Source organism: Elephantulus edwardii, unplaced genomic scaffold (assembly GCF_000299155.1).
Source record: "Elephantulus edwardii isolate Elephantulus edwardi_28Jun2011 unplaced genomic scaffold, EleEdw1.0 scaffold00316, whole genome shotgun sequence".
NCBI lineage: Eukaryota > Metazoa > Chordata > Mammalia > Macroscelidea > Macroscelididae > Elephantulus > Elephantulus edwardii.
In genome coordinates, this window is record NW_006400066.1 from 1,030,118 (window position 1) to 1,048,434 (window position 18,317).

The following is an 18,317-nucleotide window of genomic DNA, read 5'->3' on the forward strand; positions in this document are numbered from 1 at the left end:
TTCCCGGTCTGGCGGGTGGCGGGGTGCATTCCCCCCGGCGGGCGGCTGCGTGCGTTCCCCCGTTCCCCCCGGCGGGCGGCGTCTACTTCATCTTTCATTTCTTTCATTATGCACTAGTTTTTAAACAGGATATTATTCAGCTTCTGTATGCTTGGTTTTTTCTTTTTTCTTCCGATTGTTAATATCTAATTTTATAGCATTGATACCTAAGAAAATAGTTTGCACTGTTCTGATTTTTCAAGTTTTTTGAGGTTGTTTTTTAAAATATTTTTATTGGTTTTCATATAATTTCTTTATATTATGTTTCATTCATATACATTGTGTTTTATATAATCTTTCATTTACATTGTGATTCATATAATCATTCTATTTTCCTTTTTTTAAAATTTATTTACTCACAAAGTTTCTTCATTCACAGTATGTTTTACAAAATTAATCACCATTGGACCTTGCCCATCATTACCTGTCTTTTTACCTAGATCCTTCTCATTTGCTTCCCCTCTCCCTGAACCCACCAAATTGTGCATCCCTGTGGTTTCAATCCTACCTATTCTTGCCCCTTCCCAGCCCTCCTTGAGTTCCTGTACATGTTTTACTAGTTATCCTTCCATTATCTTGACCTAACATATGATTATTTTGAAAAATATGTATGTGCATTGAAAAAGAATTTATGTCGTTCAACTGTTTTTGGTGGAGTGTTCTGCACATGTCTTTAAAATCAAGTTGGTTGGTAATTCTGAGTCTCTTTTCATTTATTTTTTCTGAGTCTCATTTATTTATTCATTCTGAGTCTCTTTTCATTTATTCTGTCCTTCATCAAAAGTTGTATATCGATAGTGCAACAATGAATGAGTGGAAGCCCAAAATCTCTGTAAATGTTTATGAAAATTAATAAAATATAATTATAGAAAAAAAAAGTTATATATCAAAATCTCCTACTATTATTGTGAAATCTATTTCTAATTCTTAACTTTTGATCTATGTATTTTGGAGTTCTTTCACAAGATGATTTTTACTTAGGTTATATACGCTTCAGAATAAATGAACAGATCTTTCAATCATATAATTTCCCTCCTAGTTTTTTATGATGTTTCCCTTAACAACTGTTTTATTAGAAATTAATATTGCCACTACTGCTCTTTTTAAATTTACATTTTTCTTATACTTCAGCCTATTTTTGTCTTTATATCTCTCTAAGGTGTGTCTCTTGTAAACAGTATATTGATGGGTCATGTTTACTGATCTATCCAAGCCCTCTGATTTGGTACATTTTATTATTTTATACTCATTGTATTTTAGGGATGTTTTTATTGCTGTGATATTGCTTTGTGTTGTTTTATGGTGTTGCTAACTTTGTTCCATAAAATTTTCTGTGCTGAGCTCATTTTTTGTGTATTTTTTTTCATTATTGTTGTTTTAGTATTTACAAAGTCTTTTATGGTTTCTCCTTTTTATAGTGAAAAAAATGGTTTTCCCCCTTAGAAGTAAATATTAATTTATTGTTTTCTACCAAAATTTTAAAAGTTTATTCTGTCCTAAAATAATAATCACTTTCTCTCCATTTGGAAGTTCTATAACTACATCGTTAATTCCCTTTTTGTCTTGTGACTGTGTTTGTTTACAAATTCATTTCTCTGGTTCTCTATTTTCAATCTAGTAATTTATTTTATTTTGGACACTTCTATAACTGGATTGATTGCTAGGTGATGTTATCTCAGTTGTTGTCTGTTGTTATTGGTTCTCTGAGCAAATAACTCCCTTCAGAATTCTCTATATAATTGGTCTGATTATTTTTTGTTTATCTGGAAATGTCCTAGTTTCATCACCATATCTGAGTAATAATTTTGTTGGTTCACAATTTTTGTTTCTATCAGTTTTACATGCCACATCCTATTAGGTTCACATTCATATGCTATTGCCAAGAACTAAGAGTTTAGTCTTATTAGTTGTTATTTCTAGGTAACTCTGGATTCCTTCTTTAATGTTGATTTGTTATTGTCTTTTGGGAGAAATTTTGATTAGGAAATATCTTGGTCTTTTTGTTTGGAGGTTTATTCTGTCTGAGGTTTTATTGAGCTTCTTCAATTTTCTTGTCTTTCATGATATTAGGGAAGCTATACCCCACCAAATATTTGACATTTTTTTCTCTCTTTGTGTGTACGTATGTATGATTTGTTAGTTTAGGGGTTTTTTTGGGGAGGGGAAGTTCTTCCTCTTTTTTAGTTCTGGAAGTCCTACCACAAATCAATTCTACTCCATTTTTTTGTTTGTTTTCTTTTCTTGTTGCATGGGAGAAGATTTACTTATCTTTCTCCCATGGAGTAACTGGCAGATTAGAACTATATGTTTTTGGATTACCAGTGTATCTTCTTACCATTAAGCCACCAAAGTTCTGAAATTATACTCTTCATTAGATATGTCTTACTGTTATTTGTTTTGACATTGTTTTGCTGTTATTCTTCTTTTTTCACTGTTCCTCTAACAGATTTATGTTGAAAGATATATCTTCATTTTCATTAATCCTATCTTCCACCAATTCGGTTCTAGCCCTTTGCACTTTGAATGTGTCATCTTGTTTTGAAATCTTATTAATATTTCAGCTTTCTAGTTGCTTTTTTTTATAGTTTCTAATTTTTCTGTACATTACATTATTTTTTTTTATTTGAGAAAAATCCTTCTTGGGTTTTATCTGTGTTTTCCCTGATTTTTGTCTGTTATATCTTTATATTTTCACTAAATTTATTGTTAGTACCTAACTGCCATTCTTCTGAATTGCTTATTATATAGGAATAAGTGGTTGTTGTTTCTTGCTCAGAAAGCTTTTTCAATTCTGTTTTCTAGGCTGTCTTATTTCTCTGTGTGATTTGAAGTTGCTTTCTCCAAACATTGTAGTGTTGTTCTATTTATATTTAAATGGTGATTGTATGTTGCTGCATTTTCTACAGTTTTCTTTGTTATAGCCCTTTGTTTTGTTTTCATGTATCCAAGAGAATATATCAGGTGTGCCATTTTGTTTGTTGGTTTGGCTGCTCTGAGGTGCTAACCACCCGTTTTGTGGTAGTATGATATAGGATATGAGTTATGCACAATCTTTGCTTGCTGTTCATGTATATCAGTAGAGGGTCAAGCTGAAGCTGTATGCTGTCTATCACTAATTATGTGGTTCAGGAACGAGTTCAGAGGGTGAGGCGACAAGAGGTAGAGATGTGGTTAAGCTGTTATTGGCAACATAGTTGTTGTCTTCTACCAGGTTAAGAAAACAACGAAGAATAAAATAAGCTTTAAAAAAAATAACAAAAAATTTTTAAAATAAAAACAAGCCAATAAATTTAAAAAGAAAAATTAAGAAGGGAAAAGTAGGAACTGGGGAAAGAGAGAGTTGGAAGTGACTCATAGATGATTCTTCTCAGATTTCCAAAAGCTATAAATCACACAAGGCAAGTATGTCCACCATTTTACCATGGACCAGCTAGTGAATTTGAGCCACTTTTTTTTTAATTGACAACACAACTCCCTACCACTAGTCTACCAGGGCTCCTTGTAAAGAAATAGTAAAGAGGAATAAGAAAAAGAGAAAAATGGGGAATGGTAAGACAATAAGAGATGAAGGATAAAACAAAAGGTGACATAAAAAAACTCATTTTAAAAATATCAAAATAAACAAGTACATAGAAGAAGACAGAAAGGGCTGGAGAAAATAAAGTTAGAAATTAGGTGAGAGTATAGGTATAGGGGAGACACTAGAGCAAAATTCCTTTCAGTCATGCAGCTGGTACAGGGAGGGCTCCAGATTACAGAAGAAATGTCACTGGTACATAAGGTGGCAAGGGTAAAGCAACTAGTCTGGTCATCACTGACCTGAGGAGACAGAGAATATTTGTTTCCAAATCCAGGCGTGACATACATCTACCCTTAAGCAGACAGGGAAATGCAAGATGTGGAGTAATTGACTGCCAGGTGACTCAAATGGGAATAAGCAAAATAACACACTTTTTAAATCCATAGCCATTAGTGTGAATGATAGTACAATACTGGATGAGCAGAGCTTACTGATAGGTTCCTCAGTCGAAGTCTTATTTACAATAATTAAAAACTAACTGCTCCATATCAGATCAGCTGACCATTCACAACTCTGTTTCTCCTTGTTTACTATCTTCATTCTGTTCCTTCTAGTTCATATTTGATCTACTTCTTTATTCTTTCCTTTGAAGCCCAGAGTTACAGAATTATCATCTAGATATGTTTCATTTGGTTTCTTATATCTTTGTTGTAAAGTATCTCAATAACTTGCCTTCCTAGGCTGCGATCTTATGGAAAGTTCCAGATAATGCCTTTAATTATCTATTTTTCAAAAACATACAGTATTCAATATCTGATACACTATTATCTCAAATATTTACATAATAAATACCTCTCTATAATAATAGTGGATTGACTCAGTGATTGCAACAATGGAATCAAGCATACTAACAGCTTTGTGGATGGTGCAGGATGAGACAGTGGTCCATTTGTTTGTACCTAGAGTTGCAATGATTGAACTCAATGACACCTAACAACAACATAATAACACATAATTAACCTAATTATTTACATTCTTGCTTTTTCCTGAATAATATGCATGCATGCTCATTATTTTTCATAGTGCTTAGTTGAAGTTCTATGAAATAGCATGTGCTTAATCAGTATATTCCTAAAATATAAATAAAAACTACTTCTAGTTCTTAAAGAGATCAACCCTAAGAAAATCAATACAGACATAAGACACAAAAAAATTGTTTATGTGAATAGCATGATTATGAGGTTTAGAAGAGAACCTACCACACAACAACACCTCTATCAGTATTTGTTTTGCTAGTGTAGTGACGGTGGAGGTAGATATGATGGTCATTGAGGTGTTGGCTATAGTGGTGGTAAAGAAGGTGGTAGTTTGAGTTCAGCTATCAGGAAAAATTTAAAACTAAGTGAAAATGAATGGTTATACAAATATACTTGATGTTTTCGTTGTATGTCAGAACAAAGAATTAACTAAAAAAAGAAGGAGTCTCAACCATAAAATGTTTTAACCATATGATTTTGCTCAAATAATTCACCTTGCGTACTTTTGTCTCATCTACTAATTCATTCAATAGATATCCATTGAGTAACTATTATGCAAGAGTTTACGGAAAAGACATTGCACAATAATAACTATATGCTTTCTGACAAATTAATCCAATTCTTTCCACACTAAAATGAAGAGTGCTCAGTCTTCCATTATTTTTCAGGCAATTTCCAGAAACCATGTCAACTTTTCCCCTTTTCTTGGAGCTTTATGTTTGAGCCACTCTTATTGATGTGAATATGACCTATCCTCCAAGTGTGCTGTGACAGGGGAAAAAAAATAGAGATGTTCTATATTAGATGTGCTTTGTGGTTCATTCCACAGCTACAGTTTTAAAGAGTAAAGCACATCATAAAATTATTATTCTAAGTAAATATTATTTCCCTGAACCCACTGCCTTCGCATACAGCTACCAAGTCACAAATTTATATTTTGATTCATTACAGCAAAGAAAAACTAAGGAAACAGATAGCATATGAAAAATTCATCTTTCCTGCTTGTAAAATAGTGTCTACCCCTTCATGAGTGGGTGAGTTTTCCTTCTTCAAAGATAAAACTCTTGCTTGCAGCACAGAAGTGATAGATTTATAACATACAGTGAAAATCCTATGAAAATTCAGTTAAACTTTAGACAGAGAAGAGATGTTTGGGAACCAGGAGCCTATTAGTAAGTTACATGCTCAAGAAAAGTCAAAATTGTGTTCTGGGCAAAAGAGTTATTCAGTTAAGTGAAACTTAGCAAAATAATCTAACTAGCAGGTGCTGGCTAGATCTTAAAAATATTCACTCAAGAGTAAAATAGGTATTGGTCGCAGTAACTTGAGAAAAGACAACCCAAATATCCAGTATATGCTTTAGATACAAAGAGACTCAGAGGAAAAATTTAGATATACTTCAAGTTGTTTGTTGTGATTGAAGTAGGAGCAATGTGACATCCAGCAATGTGCATTAGAATGGAGCTGGGCTCTATTTCAAAACAAAGACAAAAAAACACCAACCAACAAGCCCCAATTTAGTAGCACAGAAATTTATTAGCATGCCTAAAATACCAACAAACTGTTAATAATAAATTTTATAGTTCCCATTTACTGTTGGACTTCAAGAGATATTGTCTTTTTTTAATAATAAAAGTCATAAATAAAAGTACAGACCTGGGTGGCATGGCTGGCTCAGGAACATCTTCCAGCCACGGCTTCCCCAGCATCTGCTAAAGGCTGCAGCCAAGCTCAGGCACACTCTCATCCTGACCAGCAGCAGAACCACCACCTGCCACATTGAGGGGTTGCAGTTTTAGACTGCAATCCCTTCCAGAACACTAGACAGCTGTCCCTGACACCTAGAGACCTCACTGCATGGATACTGCCCAGCTGCCATCCCTGCTGTCCAGTGCCAGGAGCACCAATATCCCAGGTACTCAGGGTGACAATGCTGTCTAGCTATGTCACATGGGATTTCTTAAGCTCAAGCAGAAGTCTGGTGAAAATATGGCTTCAGGAAGGAAATAGTCATCTTGCTCCTGGTTGACTATTATTCTCAAGAGAGGAACACCTATATACAAGTTCTTCACAGAACATTGCCATACCCTGAGTCATTATATAATTACAAAAACCTATTATCTACTAAGAAAAATCTCATAAAATGTCAAGAAAGTAGCAGTCTTCCTCAGTCCTCATAAAAAAAAACCAAAATAAACCTTCTCCTAAAAAAGGCAGCCCCAATGAATACCCCAGATAGATAGAATCAGAAAAAAATATGTTGATGTGGAATTCTTTGAACAGCTATAGAAGATACAAATGATGGAAGAAACAATGGAAGTCATTAAAAGAGCAAATACCCAGGGACAAAAATCCAAGAAAAACATTGTGATGAGGAGCAACTTGGACAGCTATGGAAGAAAGAATTGATAGTATAAGTAAAGAGGTATAAGAATGTAAACAAAATCATTACAAGACAGAGAGCGTACAGAAAAACACATGAAAAAGGCATGAAATGCAACCCAGAATACTAAGACCAAAATGGCAGATGTGTCCAACACATTGGTGGGACAAAAAAAGTATAACTGAAGAGACAGAACAGAGAGTCTCTGAGCTTGAAGACAAGAGCCTCACTAGACACACACTAGAAGAAAAATTAAAGATGAGATGTAAAGAAAATGAAGGAAATATTAGACTCATGGTGGATAACATCAAGAGCAACAATATATATACGATTGACATTCCAGAACATGAGAGTGACAGGGAAATCACTGAGAAAATGGTGGAAGAAGTACCAGACAAGAACTTCCCTGATATTTTAAGAACAGGGAAATCTACGTTCAAGAAGCACAGTGATCACCAAATAGACTAGATCCAAAAAGAAAAACATCAAGACTTATCATAGTCAAATTCTCCAAATTAAAAGATAAGGATAGAATACTAAAAGCAGCAAGAGAAAAACAAAGAGTTACCAACAAAGAGGAAACAGACTAAGTTCTGATTTCTCAGCAGAAAGCATGTGCTAGATGAAAATGGGATGGTATATACCGAAAGTTGAAAGAAAACAATTGCCAGCCAAGGATCCTATACCCAGCAAAGTTCACCATCAAATATGAAGGAGAAGTTAGATCCTTTGCAGAAAGGGAGGAATTTAAGGAATTTGTAAAGACCAAACCAAAGCTAGAAATTTTAGGTGGCACCCTTCACACAGACACCAAAGAAAAGTGGATGGACCATAGTTACCAGAAACAGCAAAAAAAGAGATTCAGCAAAATGGCAAAAGTAAAACCTGACCTTGCACTTAAGGTGAATGGATTTAATGTGCCAATCAAAAGAAAAAGAGTAACAGAATGAATTTAAAAAAATAAAGCTCATCAATATGTTGTCTACAAAAGACACATCTGAAAAATGGAGAGAAAGACAAACTCAAAATCAAAGGCTGGAAAAAATATATCAAGCAAACGGCAACCACAAAAAAAGCAGGAGTGGCAATACTAATCTTTGATAAAATATACTCCAGAATGAAAATCACCATAAAAGATAAGGAAGACCATTACATACTGATTAAATGCACAATAGATCCTGAAGACATAACCTTGGTCAACATTTACACACCAAATGATAGACCTGCAAAAATACATTAAATAATGGTTAACGGAATTGAAGACAGAAATAGCACCACAATAGTGGCAGAAGACTTCAACACACAACTATCACCAAAGGATAGATCAATTCAAAAGAAACTTAAGAAGTAGAGGGAAGAGGATGTGCAGGGGAAAAGGGAGATTAATCATGGAGTAGTACAATTTGATAGATGGGGGGGTGAGGGAAATTGGAAAAATCTGTTCTAGAAAACAACATATTCAAATTTTGTAAATAAACTAGTATAATAATTTTACATATATATATATATATACATATATATATATAGAGAGAGAGAGAGAGAGAGAGAGAGAGAGAGAGAGAATGCTCTAGGAAGGAAGGAAGGAAGGAGAAAGAAAGGCTAAGACCCTGATGAGTTAAACTATACAATCAGCCAACCTGACCTTGTGGATGTAATCAGGGTACTGCACCCAACTAAAACTCAATTCACTTTCTTCTCAAGTGCACATGATACATTCTCCAGAACTGATCACATATTAGGACACAAAGCAAGCCATGATGAATTAAAAAACATTGAAATAACGTTTCCCATGTGGAAACATAATATATATTGAGTTATAAAATAAAGTTTCTAGCATCCTGCAGGGCCTCCACAAGAAAAAGTTTAACAGTACATCAAGTAAGAAATGTTGGAGAGTGTGTGGCAATATATGAACTCTTATACACTCCTGGTGTAATTGTAAAGTGATACAGCCACTCTGGAAGGCAGTTTGGTGTTTCCTCAGAAAGCTGAACATAGCAATTCCATATGATCCAGCTATTCCACTGCTTAGATTATACTCCGAGAAAATGAGAACTGAGGCATAGACAGAGATTTGAACACCAGTGTTGCAAGAACATGGAAACAGCACAAACGTCCAACCATAGTCTAACAGATTGTGAAATTATGGTACCTTCACACAATGGAATACTATGCAGCACCTAGGAGCAAAGATTTTGAAAATCACTACCTAACTTGGGAGAGACTGGAGAGCATTGTACAAAGTGAACTACCTCAGTTCCATAAGGACAAATACTGCATAAAACTATTATTGTAGAATGAGTATGAGGATCCATGGGGAGCAGGGTGGGAGCAGAGTGGTGAGGATGAGCAGGGAGTAAGGGACTGTAGTTAATCAAAGGGTCACACAATTTGATGGGTGGAGGGAGGCATGGCTAAAGGAAATGGGAAAGATCTGATGTGAAAACAATGTATATGAACTTTAAAGTAAATCAGTACAAAATAAACAGTTTATTAAAAAAATAAAAGAATACGTATTCTCCTAAAGATGAATAAACATACCAAATCCTTTCTCACAAAGTTTAATTTAAATATTTCATGTAAGTATATGAAATGTGTGTTCCACAAACATGTATACATGTGACTAACTCACACATAGAATTTCCACAATTTATCATAAAAAATTATATTATTGAACCAACTCTAGAGTCATTTGGACTTTCTTAAAACTTTCTAAGTTAAAAAAATAAAATAAAGGGGAAAGAAAAGCTCAAAAGTCTACTTCCAAAAATAAAATAATCAACTGAAAAGTTAATAAGAGAAAAACTTCCACCCATTGTCCCCAATAAATGAAATCCATCTTATCTGTGTTCAACTACCTCGCCTCTGGGTCTAATGCTCAGTCCTAAGAAACTGCCATGAAAAGGACCTTTTCACACATTACTGATGAAAGTGTAAATTAGAAAATCCTATTGAGTTTTAACTAGCAATGTTTTTCAAAAGTCTTTTAAAAAGATGTTCTGAACCTCTCATGCAATAAACTCAAACCTGGTTTAGATTCTTAAGAAATTCTCTTTTTTTAAACATGAATAAATACTACTAAATAAAAGGGATAAAAGTTTCATGAACATAAAAAATGGAATCTCTTTATTTGTATATTATTATACAAATCTGATGGAATAGTAGATTCCTGTTCAAAGTAGTTATAGATCTATCATGACATATAAAATGCTAATAAGTAAAATAAGAAAAAATACAAGAGCACTCACATTATGTAACATTTCCAGCCAAAGTTAACTCCAAGGTTATTAAGTAGGTATTTGAACTTACACACCCAACTTATAATGCTTCTTATACCATACATCTTTGTCACCTTCATAAACTATATCTCACAGACCATCCTTCACCAACTGTGCAATTATCTTCATATGATAATTATCTTTGTGTGATTCATAATCTGGACTTATGCCTTATGTCTTCCTGCCTTTCCCTCCCCTCTTCTTACTCCATTCTGGCTGTATCCTAGGAAGACTGTATTCCTTGCGGCTTTCTCCAAATAGAGTCCAATTTCTCTCTTGTCCCAGGTAGACTCCAAAACTTGATTTATACATTTAGAATTAGGATATTTAGAATCATACATTTTAGAATTTTAAAGGTTATGACTTTTCAGAAGCAGATTGCCAGTTTTTCTTCCAAGGAACCTCTGAGTGGCTTTGACCCACCAATTTTTTGGTTAGTGGCTGACTGTTTAATTTTTTTTATATCACCCAGGTACTCTGCTACCAGCACCACTAAATCTAAAACAGATGTAATCATGGGACTCTGATGGTTTAATGGTAAAAGCTACACTGTCAACTCAAAAGCACATTGTTCAAATTCACCAATTGCTCCACAAAAGAAAGATGAGCAATCTCCTCCTCTATGATTTACTGCCTCTGAAAACCTACTAGAGGGTCAGCTAGGAGTCAGTTCTGATGACACATAACAACAATACCTCATTCCTCACCACCTACTGTTATCTGTACCTTTACACTCTATCTTCCTGTGTATTATAAGATCAACCTTTCCACGTGTGTTTTAATCCTCTCCTGCTTTCTCAAGGCTTTTGTTCATAGAATTTTCTACTGTATCAATTTCTCTGTATAGAGACTCATACAAGCATTTCTCTATAACCAGTACCTTTAAAACAAACCAATAATAAAACTTGCCATATGTCAAGAGCTTTCAAGCTACAGTCTCAATTTTCTTCTTCCATTTATAGAAAAACTCTTGTAAAGAATTCTTTTTATTCACCATATCCACTTCCCCAAAGACTATTTCTCTTCCCTTTACTCATGTAAGAATTCTGTTCCTCACCACTCCACTGAAATAGTGCTTATAAAGTTCATCAATAGCCTCAGTCTTGCCAAGACAACTCAGCAGCATTCGACACAATTTACCATTCTCTAACTGAAACACTTTCTACTGTGGGATTCTGAATTACCCAATTTCTATTCCCTCCCTAGCCACTTCTTCTTCTCCTTTCCTGTCTCCTTAAACTTTCCACCAGACTGCCAATTGCTGTTCATTACCTCTGTACACAGACTCCTCTAATTTTAACTCCTGCCTAAATAAGCTTATCCAATCCTGTAACTTTAAGTATTTACCTTTTTAGGTAGAATAATTCTCAAAATTTTTCTCTCTTCCCTCAACAATGATTTTATTTTCATCTATATCAGAAATCTCAGATGCAAGACAGTCATAATAGAATTACTGACTCCTCCCACTTTCTTCCCACAAATCTCCTTTTCAAGATATCATATTGTCAACAACCTAGATGCTCAAGATAAAAGCTAAAATGTTATTTTTACTCCTCAGATCCTTAAATGCCAAAAGCAATTCATTAATAAGTTCTGTAAGATCAATCTCCAAAATATACAAAGAATTTCCTCATCTCTCACCATCCCCTCTCTTCTACTCTAAGTATGTAATCATAACATGCTATGGCTAATATTGGGGATAATGGGAATCCCAGAATACTTAATTGTGTGTCCACATTTTACAGGTAAAGAAATGAGGCAAAGGAGGTCACCAGTTAAGAAGATGACAGAATCAAGATTCAAATTCAGGAAGTCTGACTCCAGAACCTTTCTTTTTTCTTTCTTTTTTTTTTTTAGAACCTTCCTTTTTAACTGGTAATCTGTCCAGGACACACAGCTTAAATGTTGCCTCCTTATTATCTCATTGCTTTGCCAAATATCACCTTATAAATATTTTATACTGGTGGAATATTTGAACTGAATAGATAGATACATATAGTTTTACTTTATACATCTATGTAGTCTTTTAAAACTTTTTCAAGATTCATAATTTTTTTCTTTCCTCCAAGACAGATTTATTTATTCTTTTTATTTGTTTCTTTAAATGGTTTTTCTCGAAAGACATTTAACCACTAGAATTAGAAGGTTCAGGAGCAAGTGTTCTTCTCAACATAATTTGTCTTTTTTAACATAAATGTGATTCAGTATTCATATTCACATTCATAAAGAGAAATACCGAGTTTTGTTCTAATTTATAGGTTTAAATGCTCCTAAAAATCTAATTCAACATGAGTTATTTTTAATTAATCTACATACAAAATTGTTACTCTCTATACAGCTAATATCTATCTAACATCTATCTATCTTATTCTGTCTCTCTCTGTCTTTCTCTCTCTCTCTCTCTCTCTCTTTCTCTCTGTCTCTCTCTCATAGACCCAAAGCTAGTGCTCTACTGAGTTTCTGAGACAGTAGACAGCTTGGGAGGACTTCCATGGGTTTGCTGATAAACTCATACTGCCAGAGAGGTGCATATGGCCTTTAAGCTAACACCACACTCCTACATACCTCACCAACAGTTGCCACAGGATGAGTGATTTGTTCCTGAAAGTGATTTCTTAACTTCTTTACTGAGACATCCTACCTGAAACATACATACTTATATCAACCTACCTGGCCAAATTTTTATATATAAATCTTTTTATGCCCAGAGAATATGTATTAAAAATTGTTAATGATGGGCATATTTAGAAAATTCTCTTAGAGTATTGAAGAAATTATCAGGAGTCCCTTGCCTGTGAGTATGTGTTCTTCTCTGTGTTGCCTCTTGATTGTGGAAGAGATTTAGATGGCAGTTCTTGCATAACTGAATCTGGACTCAATAGCAAGCTGTTGACTTTCTACACCTCAGGCTTGTTCTAGTAGGAGGCAAACTGTGCAAGATACAGAAAGGGGAAAAAAAAAAGGGAATTTTTTAGAAAGAATTGCTGCTTCCGACTAATCAAACAGGACAGGACTAAAAAAGACTTCGTGACTGTTGTTCTAAGTGCCATGACTTCATTCCACGATTCCAGAACCATCTTTCCTAAGCTACTCTAATAAAAGTACTTTACAGGAGGAAATGAGAATATATGAAAAAGTACCATGAAAATTATCAAACTTTATTGTCAAATATTCTCTTTACCCAAACATTAAGCTAAAGAAAGCCGTTTTAATTAGAAAAACACAAGGGGAAAATCATAATAAGAACTCAGTAACTAGGTTGGAAGAGAGTTCTTCTCCAACGTTGGAAGTTCAGTTTCAATAACTCAAGGCAAAGAGATTTTCTAGGATGACTTGGTACCATTTTCTCATAGCCAAAAAAAGGAGGGGAAAGTATTTTTAAAAGGAAACTGTGACTCACTATTACCAGAAGAACAACTTAGGCCAAACATAATTATGTTGTTGTTGTTGTTGTTGTTGTTGTTATGTGCCATCTAGTCAATTGCTACTCATGGTGACGCTTTGTACAACAGCCCTAAACCCTGGTTTATCCTGTGCCAATTGCACTACTTCCAACACACCCATCCCGATTACCCCAGTGACTGAAACAATCCACCTCATAGAGGGTCTTCCCCTCCTGTGCTGTCCCTCCACCCTCCCAGGCATGATGTCCCTCTCCAGGGACCTGTCCCTTCTTACAACATATCCAAAGTATGTCAGACGAGGCCCCAGAATCCTTGCCTTCAGGGAGCAGCCAGGGTTAACCCTTTCCAGGATTAATCTGTTTGTTTTCTTAGCAGTCCATGGTACATTCAATACTCTTCTCCAGCACCACAGCTCAAAGGCGTCAATTCTCCTTCTATCTTCCCTAGTCATTGTCCAACTCTCTGATGCATAACAAGTGATTGCACAGGCCATAGCCTGGATCAGATGCACCTTAGTCTCCAGAGTGACACCATTGCTCTTCAGTACTTTGGAGAGGTCCCTAACAGCAGACTTTCCAATTGCAATAATTTTTTTTATTTCCTGGCTACTGGTGCCAAGAGTGTTGGCCATGGAGTCAACCTGACTAAAGTTGTTAACAATCTCAATCTCTTCACCATCCATCCTGATGCTGCCAATTGGTCCAGTTGTGAGAATCTGTCTTCTTGACATTGAGCCTCAATCTGTACTGAAGGCTGCAGTCCTTGACCCTCTGCAGCAAGCATTTCAGGTCCTTCTCAGTTCCAGCAAGCAGGGTTGCGTCATCTGCATAATGCAGGTTGTTAATAGATCTTCCACTAATCCTGATGCCACAATTCTCATAGAGCCCAGCCTCTTGGATAAACTGTTCTGCATACAGGTTGAAAAGGTATGGAGATAGGATGTAATTTTGAACCATGCAGTGTTTCCTTGCTTTGTTCTGATGACTGCCTCTTGGTCCAAGTATAGGTTTCGCATTAGCACGATCAGGTGTTCTGGGATTCCCATTCTTCTCAGAGTCAGCCACACTTTGTTATGATCCACACTGTCAAACATCTTTGCATAATTAATGAAACACAGATATGCTTCTGGTATTCCCTGCTTTCAGCTAAGATCCGTCTAACATCAGCTATAATATCCCTATTACCACGACCCCTTCTAAATCCAGCCTGGACTTCTAGCAGTTCTCTGTTCATGTGCTGTTCCAGTCATTTTTGGATAATCTTCAGTAGAATCTTGCTTGCATGTGAAATCAATGATATTGCTCTATAATTTCCACACTACTTACCTGTTTATTCAATTGCTCATTTACTTCAATCAAGTAGAGTTATTTCCTTATGCCACAACAGTCGTATTTTTTCTTCTTTGGATAATAAAGAATTTCTCCCTATATATTCATGCCCTGATGATGGTAGATATTTATCATGAACACATTGATACATTTTCTGGAAGCAAATGTTTTTCTAAGTACTTTTGTGAGTCACCCTGGACACTGGTTGATATGCATCACCATCATTAATAAAACTACTATCACAAAAGAGTATTTTTTATATCTTCTATGCACTTTGATATATATTTCAAAAGAAACTTACAAATTAGAAATTATCTGCCAAGTCAGAAGAAATTCTCACCCAAAATGCATGTATTTTTTAAAAACTCAAGATTTAAATATGTGTATGTGTGTATTCACACAGAGTTTTCTAATCTCTTCCCATCAATTAATATTCATAAGCATATTAATTTGAAAGTCAATCTGAAACAGGGATATAATTTCTAGATAAGACAACACAGATGGTGGCTTGCATCCTTGCAGACTATTTTTATATTGACTCTCTTACAGGCAATCTGTTTTATCAGCTTTCCAATGGGTCCACAGTATGAAGAACCAAAAAAGAGAAAATCCAAAATTCTAAAAACATTCAGTTGTGAACAGATTTAGTGGGCATAGCTCCTACCCCTGCCAAGTTTCTGTGATTTAAAGAACTAAGAAAATAGTCCAACATTTCCTTCCCCTAGCTTATTTAAGAATCTTGTTTCTATATTGCTATATGCTAATGCAGTCACAACCAAGGTAATTCTGACAAAGATAGATGCATGAGCTCTGAGATATAAGGATAATGGACATTTGCTACAAGATGTGATGAAAATGTATTAGACTTAAGAGCTAGATATTCAAGAAATGAATTACCAGTACAACACCATGCAAGCAACATCGTAAGGTCAGAGTTCTGGGAGAATCTGCATGTTTTTATCTGGAAGTGATCACTAGCAGCCCCAATACTGAGCCTATTTGTCATTGCACATGTAGTAAATGAGTATGTAATCACTGGGGTACCATCAAGAGCACAGCCAGCTTCATGTCTAACCACTAATGATCAGTAATAAAAGTGGCAGTATTTGTTCAAGAGGGAAAGCATTGTTTCCTGTTTAGGGAAACACAGCACAATTTAGTCAAAAGTCATTCTTCTATGCAGTGATGGTGCTGTCAACCTTGCCTAATTCAAAATAAACGGGTCTGGAGCTTTGCTAGGCTTTTAGTGGTTAAAATATCCTTTTTCAATATTTCAAGGCAATTGGACTGAGGCAACAGATATTTTTAACTGAGACAACAGGAATGCAAAGAAAACAAAGTTAAATACAAATATGATAGCATTACTTGAGAGGGAGGGTTATTATCATTAACTAGAAAAAAAATGCATTGAGGACCACATGCTAACACCATTAATGTCACCATATTTTAGACAAGAAGATTGAGCTCTGTTAAATAGCTAAATAATTAAAGAAGTTATTAAGAAGCCATTTCACCACTTAAATAAGCAACTCGATTAGAAGGCTAAGCTCAGAGTCATCGTGATATGCTCCAAAAGATGAAATTAATTTTATTGGTGGGGGAAGTACTCAAGTATTAACTCTTATGGTTCCATGGATTTCATCAAATACTATAATAGTATTTAAAGGGACATAACATTTTATTTTTGCGTAAAGAAGACAGTTTTTAAATCTATTTCCATGGGAGCCTTTTTCTCTTTGTAAATATAAATGCAAAAAATCTTCAACAAAATATTATCAACCTACTCAACATTATCTTAAGAAGCTATATATCATGATCAGGTGGGGTTCTATCTCAGAAATCTAATCTATATTATACATTTTATTAATAGGAAGAAGAGGGGGGAAATAGGACACATGATCATGTCAATTTCTTTAAAACAAACCAAATAGTTTTTTTTAAAAAAAGAAATCGAAGATCCACAGTAAAAATATTCATCAAACCAGAAATAGAAGAGAAATTCCTCAATATGAGAAAAGAAATTTATGGAAATCATGATTGAGCAGTAAACCTAAAAGCTTTCCCTTCTAAGTTTAGGAAGGACATAAAGATATATACTTAACACCACTGTTATTCAACATCATGCTAGAGGTTCTAACCTGAGCAATAAAGCAGAAAAAGAAACAAATAGCATCCAAAGCTGAAGGAACAAGCAAACTTATTCCTATTTGAAGAAGACATTATCCTAAATTGATGAAATCTTGAAGAAGATACCAAAAAGGTCACTAGAAATAAATTATTTTAAGGAAGTTTAAAGATTTGGGGTCAGATGTCAGGTTCATTTTTTTCTCTCGTCTCATCTAGATGCAGTGGGTTAACTAACTAAAGATCATAAAGTCAGAGAGCAGCCTTCCAGACTGCAGATTAAAGAATCCAAGATCGGTAGGCAATATGATGAGTTATTGGCTCAAGTCAAAACGCCAGAGTCCAGATGATGATGAGAAAGATTCAGGATCAAAATTAAACAAATTGCAAAAGCACTTTGCCAGATATCTTTTTGTATTGGATGTAGGCCACACCCCAAGGCAGCTGATTGGCAGCTCACAGCAGACTTCATCATGGAATGATTACATTAGATCTCTCATCAAGGAAATTATAATATTATATCTAATCACATTAAGGTAATAATTACACTTTATCAGATTCCTCAAAGTCAAGACTACATCATAGATGTCACAGCAGAGAATCATAAGGAGCCAAGTTGACACACAACCTTCACCATCATACAAGGTCCAAGATCAACACAAAAATGCCTACATCAGCAATAAAAACAATTGAAAAAGATACCAACAAAACAATCTCATTTATAGTAACATCTAACAGCATAAAATGTTTAGAAACTAATTTAACAAGTACGGTGAAAGACTTGTACACTGAAAAATATAAACATGGCTGATAGGAATTTTAAAAGACCTAAATAAGTGGCAGAACATCCAAGGTTTACAAATTGGAAAATGTAACATAATCAAGATATCAGTACTACTGAAAACAACCTACAGATCCAATTCAATATGTATTAAAAGTCCAATAGGCTTTTTTTGCAGAGATGGGAAAAGTAAGCCTTCAAATTTCTATGTAATTTCAAAAAATATTTGATTAGTGGCAACAACAAAAACAATATAAGAACCCTTTAAAGATATGGACAAATAAGAGAGCTTACACTTTCAAATTTCAAAACATACATAGTCCAGGGAATTTACCAAAATAGACTAATCCAAACAGTTTAATACTACATAAGGATAAATATGCAGACTAATAGAATAATGGGCAATCTCCTCCTGTGTGATTA